Raw genomic sequence first — 10,000 nt, 5'->3', positions numbered from 1 at the left:
GGCCCCAGCCCGCGGGGGCAGGAACCGGGTTGACCTGGTGGCCGGAGGACAATTAAGCCCGGGGCTCCGCGGCAGGGGTACCCGGGACGGAGCGGGGTCCGCCGGCCCCAGCCCGCGGGGGCAGGAACCGGGTTGACCTGGTGGCCGGAGGACAATTAAGCCCGGGGCTCCGGGGCTGGGGCACCCGGGACGGAGCGGGGTCCGCCGGCCCCAGCCCGCGGGGGCAGGAACCGGGTTGACCTGGTGGCCGGAGGACTATTAAGCCCGGGGCTGGGGTACCCGGGACGGAGCGGGGCCCGCCGGCCCCAGCCCGCGGGGGCAAGAACCGGGTTGACCTGGTGGCCGGAGGACAATTAAGCCCGGGGCTGGGGCACCCGGGACGGAGCGGGGTCCGCCGGCCCCAGCCCGCGGGGGCAGGAACCGGGTTGACCTGGTGGCCGGAGGACAATTAAGCCCGGGGCTGGGGCACCCGGGACGGAGCGGGGTCCGCCGGCCCCAGCCCGCGGGGGCAGGAACCGGGTTGACCTGGTGGCCGGAGGACAATTAAGCCCGGGGCTGGGGCACCCGGGACGGAGCGGGGTCCGCCGGCCCCAGCCCGCGGGGGCAGGAACCGGGTTGACCTGGTGGCCGGAGGACAATTAAGCCCGGGGCTCCGGGGCTGGGGCACCCGGGACGGAGCGGGGTCCGCCGGCCCCAGCCCGCGGGGGCAGGAACCGGGTTGACCTGGTGGCCGGAGGACAATTAAGCCCGGGGCTCCGGGGCTGGGGCACCCGGGACGGAGCGGGGTCCGCCGGCCCCAGCCCGCGGGGGCAGGAACCGGGTTGACCTGGTGGCCGGAGGACAATTAAGCCCGGGGCTCCGCGGCAGGGGTACCCGGGACGGAGCGGGGTCCGCCGGCCCCAGCCCGCGGGGGCAGGAACCGGGTTGACCTGGTGGCCGGAGGACAATTAAGCCCGGGGCTCCGGGGCTGGGGCACCCGGGACGGAGCGGGGTCCGCCGGCCCCAGCCCGCGGGGGCAGGAACCGGGTTGACCTGGTGGCCGGAGGACAATGAAGCCCGGGGCTCCGGGGCTGGGGCACCCGGGACGGAGCGGGGTCCGCCGGCCCCAGCCCGCGGGGGCAGGAACCGGGTTGACCTGGTGGCCGGAGGACAATTAAGCCCGGGGCTGGGGCACCCGGGACGGAGCGGGGTCCGCCGGCCCCAGCCCGCGGGGGCAGGAACCGGGTTGACCTGGTGGCCGGAGGACAATTAAGCCCGGGGCTCCGCGGCAGGGGTACCCGGGACGGAGCGGGGTCCGCCGGCCCCAGCCCGCGGGGGCAGGAACCGGGTTGACCTGGTGGCCGGAGGACAATTAAGCCCGGGGCTCCGGGGCTGGGGCACCCGGGACGGAGCGGGGTCCGCCGGCCGCAGCCCGCGGGGGCAGGAACCGGGTTGACCTGGTGGCCGGAGGACAATTAAGCCCGGGGCTCCGCGGCAGGGGTACCCGGGACGGAGCGGGGTCCGCCGGCCCCAGCCCGCGGGGGCAGGAACCGGGTTGACCTGGTGGCCGGAGGACAATTAAGCCCGGGGCTCCGGGGCTGGGGCACCCGGGACGGAGCGGGGTCCGCCGGCCCCAGCCCGCGGGGGCAGGAACCGGGTTGACCTGGTGGCCGGAGGACAATTAAGCCCGGGGCTCCGGGGCTGGGGCACCCGGGACGGAGCGGGGTCCGCCGGCCCCAGCCCGTGGGGGCAGGAACCGGGTTGACCTGGTGGCCGGAGGACAATTAAGCCCGGGGCTCCGGGGCTGGGGCACCCGGGACGGAGCGGGGTCCGCCGGCCCCAGCCCGCGGGGGCAGGAACCGGGTTGACCTGGTGGCCGGAGGACAATTAAGCCCGGGGCTCCGCGGCAGGGGTACCCGGGAAGGAGCGGGGTCCGCCGGCCCCAGCCCTCGGGGGCGGGAACCTGGTTGACCTGGTGGCCGAGAAGCGAACCGGCCACCAGGTAAACCCATTGAAAGTATAGGGTTGACCTGGTGGCCGAAAAGCGAACGGGCCACCAGGTAAACCCGTTGAAAGTATAGGGTTGACCTGGTGGCCGAGAAGCGAACCGGCCACCAGGTAAACCCATTGAAAGTATAGGGTTGACCTGGTGGCCGAAAAGCGAACGGGCCACCAGGTAAACCCGTTGAAAGTATAGGGTTGACCTGGTGGCCGAAAAGCGAACCGGCCACCAGGTAAACCCATTGAAAGTATAGGGTTGACCTGGTGGCCGAAAAGCGAACGGGCCACCAGGTAAACCCGTTGAAAGTATAGGGTTGACCTGGTGGCCGAAAAGCGAACCGGCCACCAGGTCAACCCATTGAAAGTATAGGGTTGACCTGGTGGCCGAAAAGCGAACGGGCACCAGGTAAACCCGTTGAAAGTATAGGGTTGACCTGGTGGCCGAAAAGCGAACCGGCCACCAGGTAAACCCATTGAAAGTATAGGGTTGACCTGGTGGCCGAGAAGCGAAGCGGCCACCAGGTAAACCCATTGAAAGTATAGGGTTGACCTGGTGGCCGAAAAGCGAACGGGCCACCAGGTCAACCCGTTGAAAGTATAGGGTTGACCTGGTGGCCGAGAAGCGAACCGGCCACCAGGTAAACCCATTGAAAGTATAGGGTTGACCTGGTGGCCGAAAAGCGAACGGGCCACCAGGTAAACCCGTTGAAAGTATAGGGTTGACCTGGTGGCCGAAAAGCGAACCGGCCACCAGGTAAACCCATTGAAAGTATAGGGTTGACCTGGTGGCCGAAAAGCGAACGGGCCACCAGGTAAACCCGTTGAAAGTATAGGGTTGACCTGGTGGCCGAAAAGCGAACCGGCCACCAGGTCAACCCATTGAAAGTATAGGGTTGACCTGGTGGCCGAAAAGCGAACGGGCACCAGGTAAACCCGTTGAAAGTATAGGGTTGACCTGGTGGCCGAAAAGCGAACCGGCCACCAGGTAAACCCATTGAAAGTATAGGGTTGACCTGGTGGCCGAGAAGCGAAGCGGCCACCAGGTAAACCCATTGAAAGTATAGGGTTGACCTGGTGGCCGAAAAGCGAACGGGCCACCAGGTCAACCCGTTGAAAGTATAGGGTTGACCTGGTGGCCGAAAAGCGAACCGGCCACCAGGTAAACCCGTTGAAAGTATAGGGTTGACCTGGTGGCCGAAAAGCGAACCGGCCACCAGGTAAACCCATTGAAAGTATAGGGTTGACCTGGTGGCCGAGAAGCGAAGCGGCCACCAGGTAAACCCATTGAAAGTATAGGGTTGACCTGGTGGCCGAAAAGCGAACCGGCCACCAGGTAAACCCATTGAAAGTATAGGGTTGACCTGGTGGCCGAAAAGCGAACGGGCCACCAGGTAAACCCGTTGAAAGTATAGGGTTGACCTGGTGGCCGAAAAGCGAACCGGCCACCAGGTCAACCCATTGAAAGTATAGGGTTGACCTGGTGGCCGAAAAGCGAACGGGCACCAGGTAAACCCGTTGAAAGTATAGGGTTGACCTGGTGGCCGAAAAGCGAACCGGCCACCAGGTAAACCCATTGAAAGTATAGGGTTGACCTGGTGGCCGAGAAGCGAAGCGGCCACCAGGTAAACCCATTGAAAGTATAGGGTTGACCTGGTGGCCGAAAAGCGAACGGGCCACCAGGTAAACCCGTTGAAAGTATAGGGTTGACCTGGTGGCCGAAAAGCGAACCGGCCACCAGGTAAACCCATTGAAAGTATAGGGTTGACCTGGTGGCCGAAAAGCGAACGGGCCACCAGGTAAACCCGTTGAAAGTATAGGGTTGACCTGGTGGCCGAAAAGCGAACCGGCCACCAGGTCAACCCATTGAAAGTATAGGGTTGACCTGGTGGCCGAAAAGCGAACGGGCACCAGGTAAACCCGTTGAAAGTATAGGGTTGACCTGGTGGCCGAAAAGCGAACCGGCCACCAGGTAAACCCATTGAAAGTATAGGGTTGACCTGGTGGCCGAGAAGCGAAGCGGCCACCAGGTAAACCCATTGAAAGTATAGGGTTGACCTGGTGGCCGAAAAGCGAACGGGCCACCAGGTCAACCCGTTGAAAGTATAGGGTTGACCTGGTGGCCGAAAAGCGAACCGGCCACCAGGTAAACCCGTTGAAAGTATAGGGTTGACCTGGTGGCCGAAAAGCGAACGGGCCACCAGGTAAACCCGTTGAAAGTATAGGGTTGACCTGGTGGCCGAGAAGCGAACCGGCCACCAGGTAAACCCATTGAAAGTATAGGGTTGACCTGGTGGCCGAAAAGCGAACGGGCCACCAGGTAAACCCGTTGAAAGTATAGGGTTGACCTGGTGGCCGAAAAGCGAACCGGCCACCAGGTAAACCCATTGAAAGTATAGGGTTGACCTGGTGGCCGAAAAGCGAACGGGCCACCAGGTAAACCCGTTGAAAGTATAGGGTTGACCTGGTGGCCGAAAAGCGAACGGGCACCAGGTAAACCCGTTGAAAGTATAGGGTTGACCTGGTGGCCGAAAAGCGAACCGGCCACCAGGTAAACCCATTGAAAGTATAGGGTTGACCTGGTGGCCGAGAAGCGAAGCGGCCACCAGGTAAACCCATTGAAAGTATAGGGTTGACCTGGTGGCCGAAAAGCGAACGGGCCACCAGGTCAACCCGTTGAAAGTATAGGGTTGACCTGGTGGCCGAAAAGCGAACCGGCCACCAGGTAAACCCGTTGAAAGTATAGGGTTGACCTGGTGGCCGAAAAGCGAACCGGCCACCAGGTAAACCCATTGAAAGTATAGGGTTGACCTGGTGGCCGAGAAGCGAAGCGGCCACCAGGTAAACCCATTGAAAGTATAGGGTTGACCTGGTGGCCGAAAAGCGAACGGGCCACCAGGTCAACCCGTTGAAAGTATAGGGTTGACCTGGTGGCCGAAAAGCGAACGGGCCACCAGGTAAACCCGTTGAAAGTATAGGGTTGACCTGGTGTCCGGACGGGAGTGAACCCCCGTACCCGGGGCAGGGTGACCCGGGCGGAGCGGTGTCCGTCCTGCCCCATCCCGCGGTGCAGGCTCCGGGTTGACCTGGTGACTCCCCTGCCTCGGGTGGGCCCGATCCTTTTTTCCGTTTTTTTTTTTGGGCCGGCGAGTGGTCGGGATGCCCCCCAGGCACCCCTTTTGGGGTCGAAGAAAAAAAATTTTCAGACTTCCAGGGGCCCGATCCGTGGCCGCGGAGATTCAGGCTGGGCTGGCGGGACTTCTCTGGCAGAGGCTCCGGGTTGACCCGGGGACTCCCCTGCCTTGGGCGGGCCCGATCCGTTTTTCCGTTTTTTTTTTTTTTTTTCTTTTTGGGTCCGGAGACTGGTCTGGATGCCCCCCAGAACCCCTTTTGGGGTCGGTGAAAAAAATTTTTTAAAGACTTCCAGGGGTCCGATCCCTTGCCACGGCGTCGCAGGCTGGGCTGGGAGAGTTGTCCGCGGGGGGGCAGGCTCCGGGTTGACATGGTGTCCCGACGGGAATGAAGCCCGGAGCCCGTGGCAGGGGAACCCGGGCGCAGTGGTGTACGCCCGGCCCCAGCCCGCGGGGGCAGGCTCCGGGTTGACCTGGTGTCCGGACGGGAATGAAGCCCCGAGCCCGGTGCAGGGGGACCCGGGCGGGGCGGGGTCCGTCCGGCACCAGCGCGCGGTGCAGGCTCCGGGTTGACCTGGTGTCCGGACGGGAATGAAGCCCCGAGCCCGTGGCAGGGGAACCCGGGCGCAGTGGGGTCCGCCCGTCCCCAGCCCGCGGGGGCAGGCTCCGGGTTGACCTGGTGACTCCCCTGCCTCGGGTGGTCCCGATCCTTTTTTCCGGTTTTTTCTTTTTTTTTTATTATGTCCGGAGAGTGGTCTGGGTGCCCCCCCGGCACCCCTTTTGGGGTCGGTCAAATTTTTATTCAGACTTCCAGGGGCCCGATCCGTGGCCGCGGAGATTCAGGCTGGGCTGGCGGGACTTCTCTGGCAGAGGCTCCGGGTTGACCCGGGGACTCCCCTGCCTTGGGCGGGCCCGATCCGTTTTTCCGTTTTTTTTTTTTTTTCTTTTTGGGTCCGGAGAGCGGTCTGGATGCCCCCCAGAACCCCTTTTGGGGTCGGTGAAAAAAATTTTTTAAAGACTTCCAGGGGTCCGATCCCTTGCCACGGCGTCGCAGGCTGGGCTGGGAGAGTTGTCCGCGGGGGGGCAGGCTCCGGGTTGACCTGGTGTCCGGACGGGAATGAAGCCCGGAGCCCGTGGCAGGGGAAAGCGGGCGCAGTGGGGTCCGCCCGTCCCCAGCCCGCGGGGGCAGGCTCCGGGTTGACCTGGTGTCCGGACGGGAATGAAGCCCCGAGCCCGGTGCAGGGGGACCCGGGCGGTGCGGGGTCCGTCCGGCACCAGCGCGCGGTGCAGGCTCCGGGTTGACCTGGTGTCCGGACGGGAATGAAGCCCGGAGCCCGTGGCAGGGGAAAGCGGGCGCAGTGGGGTCCGCCCGTCCCCAGCCCGCGGGGGCAGGCTCCGGGTTGACCTGGTGTCCGGACGGGAATGAAGCCCCGAGCCCGTGGCAGGGGAACCGCGGCGCATTGGGGTTCGCCCGGCCCCAGCCCGCGGGGGCAGGCTCCGGGTTGACCTGGTGACTCCCCTGCCTCGGGTGGTCCCGATCCTTTTTTCCGGTTTTTTCCTTTTTTTTTATTATGTCCGGAGAGTGGTCTGGGTGCCCCCCCGGCACCCCTTTTGGAGTCGGTCAAATTTTTTTTCAGACTTCCAGGGGCCCGATCCGTGGCCGCGGAGATTCAGGCTGGGCTGGCGGGACTTCTCTGGCAGAGGCTCCGGGTTGACCCGGGGACTCCCCTGCCTCGGGCGGGCCCGATCCTTTTTTCCGGTTTTTTTTTTTTTTTCTTTTTGGGTCCGGAGAGCGGTCTGGATGCCCCCCAGAACCCCTTTTGGGGTCGGTGAAAAAAATTTTTTAAAGACTTCCAGGGGTCCGATCCCTGGCCACGGCGTCGCAGGCTGGGCTGGGAGAGTTGTCCGCGGGGGGGCAGGCTCCGGGTTGACCTGGTGTCCGGACGGGAATGAAGCCCGGAGCCCGTGGCAGGGGAAAGCGGGCGCAGTGGGGTCCGCCCGTCCCCAGCCCGCGGGGGCAGGCTCCGGGTTGACCTGGTGTCCGGACGGGAATGAAGCCCCGAGCCCGTGGCAGGGGAACCCGGGCGCAGTGGGGTCCGCCCGGCCCCAGCCCGCGGGGGCAGGCTCCGGGTTGACCTGGTGACTCCCCTGCCTCGGGTGGTCCCGATCCTTTTTTCCGTTTTTTTCTTTATTATGTCCGGGGAGTGGTCTGGATGCCCCCCCGGCACCCCTTTTGGGGTCGGTGAAATTTTTTTTCAGACTTCCAGGGGCCCGATCCGTGGCCGCGGAGATTCAGGCTGGGCTGGCGGGACTTCTCTGGCAGAGGCTCCGGGTTGACCCGGGGACTCCCCTGCCTCGGGCGGGCCCGATCCTTTTTTCCGTTTTTTTTTTTTTTTTTTTGGGTCCGGAGAGCGGTCTGCATGCCCCCCAGAACCCCTTTTGGGGTCGGTGAAAAAAATTTTTTAAAGACTTCCAGGGGTCCGATCCCTGGCCACGGCGTCGCAGGCTGGCCTGGGAGAGTTGTCCGCGGGGGGGCAGGCTCCGGGTTGACATGGTGTCCCGACGGGAATGAAGCCCGGAGCCCGTGGCAGGGGAACCCGGGCGCAGTGGGGTCCGCCCGGCCCCAGCCCGCGGGGGAGGCTCCGGGTTGACCTGGTGTCCGGACGGGAATGAAGCCCGGAGCCCGTGGCAGGGGAACGCGGGCGCAGTGGGGTCCGCCCGGCCCCAGCCCGCGTGGGCAGGCTCCGGGTTGACCTGGTGTCCGGACGGGAATGAAGCCCGGAGCCCGTGGCAGGGGACCGCGGGCGCAGTGGGGTCCGCCCGGCCCCAGCCCGCGTGGGCAGGCTCCGGGTTGACCTGGTGTCCGGACGGGAATGAAGCCCGTTTCCCGTGGCAGGGGAACCCGGGCGCAGTGGGGTCCGCCCGGCCCCAGCCCGCGGGGGCAGGCTCCGGGTTGACCTGGTGTCCGGACGGGAATGAAGCCCCGAGCCCGGGGCAGGGGAACCGGGGCGCATTGGGGTCCGCCCGGCCCCAGCCCGCGGGGGCAGGCTCCGGGTTGACCTGGTGACTCCCCTGCCTCGGGTGGTCCCGATCCTTTTTTCCGTTTTTTTCTTTATTATGTCCGGGGAGTGGTCTGGATGCCCCCCCGGCACCCCTTTTGGGGTCGGTGAAATTTTTTTTCAGACTTCCAGGGGCCCGATCCGTGGCCGCGGAGATTCAGGCTGGCCTGGCGGACTTCTCTGGCAGAGGCTCCGGGTTGACCCGGGGACTCCCCTGCCTCGGGCGGGCCCGATCCTTTTTTCCGTTTTTTTCTTTTTTTTTTTTATTATGTCCGGGGAGTGGTCTGGATGCCCCCCCGGCACCCCTTTTGGGGTCGGTGAAATTTTTTTTCAGACTTCCAGGGGCCCGATCCGTGGCCGCGGAGATTCAGGCTGGCCTGGCGGACTTCTCTGGCAGAGGCTCCGGGTTGACCCGGGGACTCCCCTGCCTCGGGCGGGCCCGATCCTTTTTTCCGTTTTTTTTTTTTTTTTTTTTTTTAGCGGGAGCGTGGTCTGGAAGTCCCCCCAGCACCCCTTTTGGGGTCGGTGAAAATTTTTTTCCGACTTCCAGGGGCCCGATCCGTGGCCGCGGTGTCGCAGGCTGGCCTGGGGTCCTTCTCTCGCTCCGGCCGCGGATGGCGAGACGCTCGGCCACCAGGTCAACCCGGAGGAAAAGCGGCTGAAAAAAACGTCTAAGTCCCTGCTCGGCCACCAGGTCAACCCGGAGGAAAAGCGGCTGAAAAAAACGTCTAAGTCCCTGCTCGGCCACCAGGTCAACCCGGAGGAAAAGCGGCTGAAGAAAATGTCTAAGTCCCTGCTCGGCCACCAGGTCAACCCGGAGGAAAAACGGCTGAAAAAATGTCTAAGTCCCTGCTCGGCCACCAGGTCAACCCCAGGAAAAGGCTGAAAAAATGTCTAAGTCCCTGCTCGGCCACCAGGTCAACCCCAGGAAAAGGCTGAAAAAATGTCTAAGTCCCTGCTCGGCCACCAGGTCAACCCCATTCAAAGTAACGGGTTGACCTGGTGGCCGGCAGTCTCACGGAAGTCCGGATGGGGTCGCCAAAACTGCCCTCGGCCGACCGAGGGAACCACGAGGTCGGATAGATTTTCAGATTGGTCCCGCTAAATTGGCGGTTGGATTTTTCACATAGTTCATTCCGAAGGGTGTGCGGAGATTTCTGAGGACAGGTTTTTCAGAACCTGTGAGAACCAGAGATGAGCCCGGGGGACCAATCTGAGTGTTGTACCCGATCATGCGAGGGGGGAATGGGGCACGCTGGCAGGTGGGGTGGCCCTCGGCCCTCCGTGCCCCCCCCCTTTTCCGGCTCTTCGCCTCCGGGGACCCCGTCGTCCCCTCGCACCCGCCGCGCAGGCCCGGTGGCCGGGATGCGAACTCCGACTGTCGGCGCCCCCCGGAGGGAGGGGGGGCCCGCTCCCCGCTCGCCCGCCGATCGATGTGGCGCTCACCTTCGCGACGGGAAGGGCCCTTCGCGGGCCGGAGCCCCGGCGGCAGGGGCCTCCGGCGTTCAGGCGGATTTGGGTCCCTCTTCCCCTTTGCGTTCCCCGACCCCGGGGCCGACTGGGACTTGCCTCCTTGAGGGAAGGGGGGCCGGGCGCGTGCTCGGCCCTCCGTGCCGTGGGTGTGCCGGCCGGCTGAGATCTCCGCCGGGCGAGGTCGAGCGGCTCCGGCAGCCCACCCAGGGGTCCGAAAACCCAGGCCAAGCCGCGAGGCTCAGCAGGGCCAAACACGGTCGCGAGAGCGAGCAGGGGCGCGCTGCGGTCCCCCGCCGTCCCCGACGGTCCTTCTCCACGCACGCTCCGGGGCGCGGGCCTCGGGGGGCGGGGGGGCTGGAG

The sequence above is a fragment of the Eretmochelys imbricata genome, unplaced genomic scaffold (assembly GCF_965152235.1).
Source record: "Eretmochelys imbricata isolate rEreImb1 unplaced genomic scaffold, rEreImb1.hap1 Scaffold_36, whole genome shotgun sequence".
In the NCBI taxonomy this organism is placed as follows: domain Eukaryota; kingdom Metazoa; phylum Chordata; order Testudines; family Cheloniidae; genus Eretmochelys; species Eretmochelys imbricata.
The sequence above is the reverse complement of the archived record's forward strand: the minus strand, read 5'-3'. Positions refer to the sequence as shown.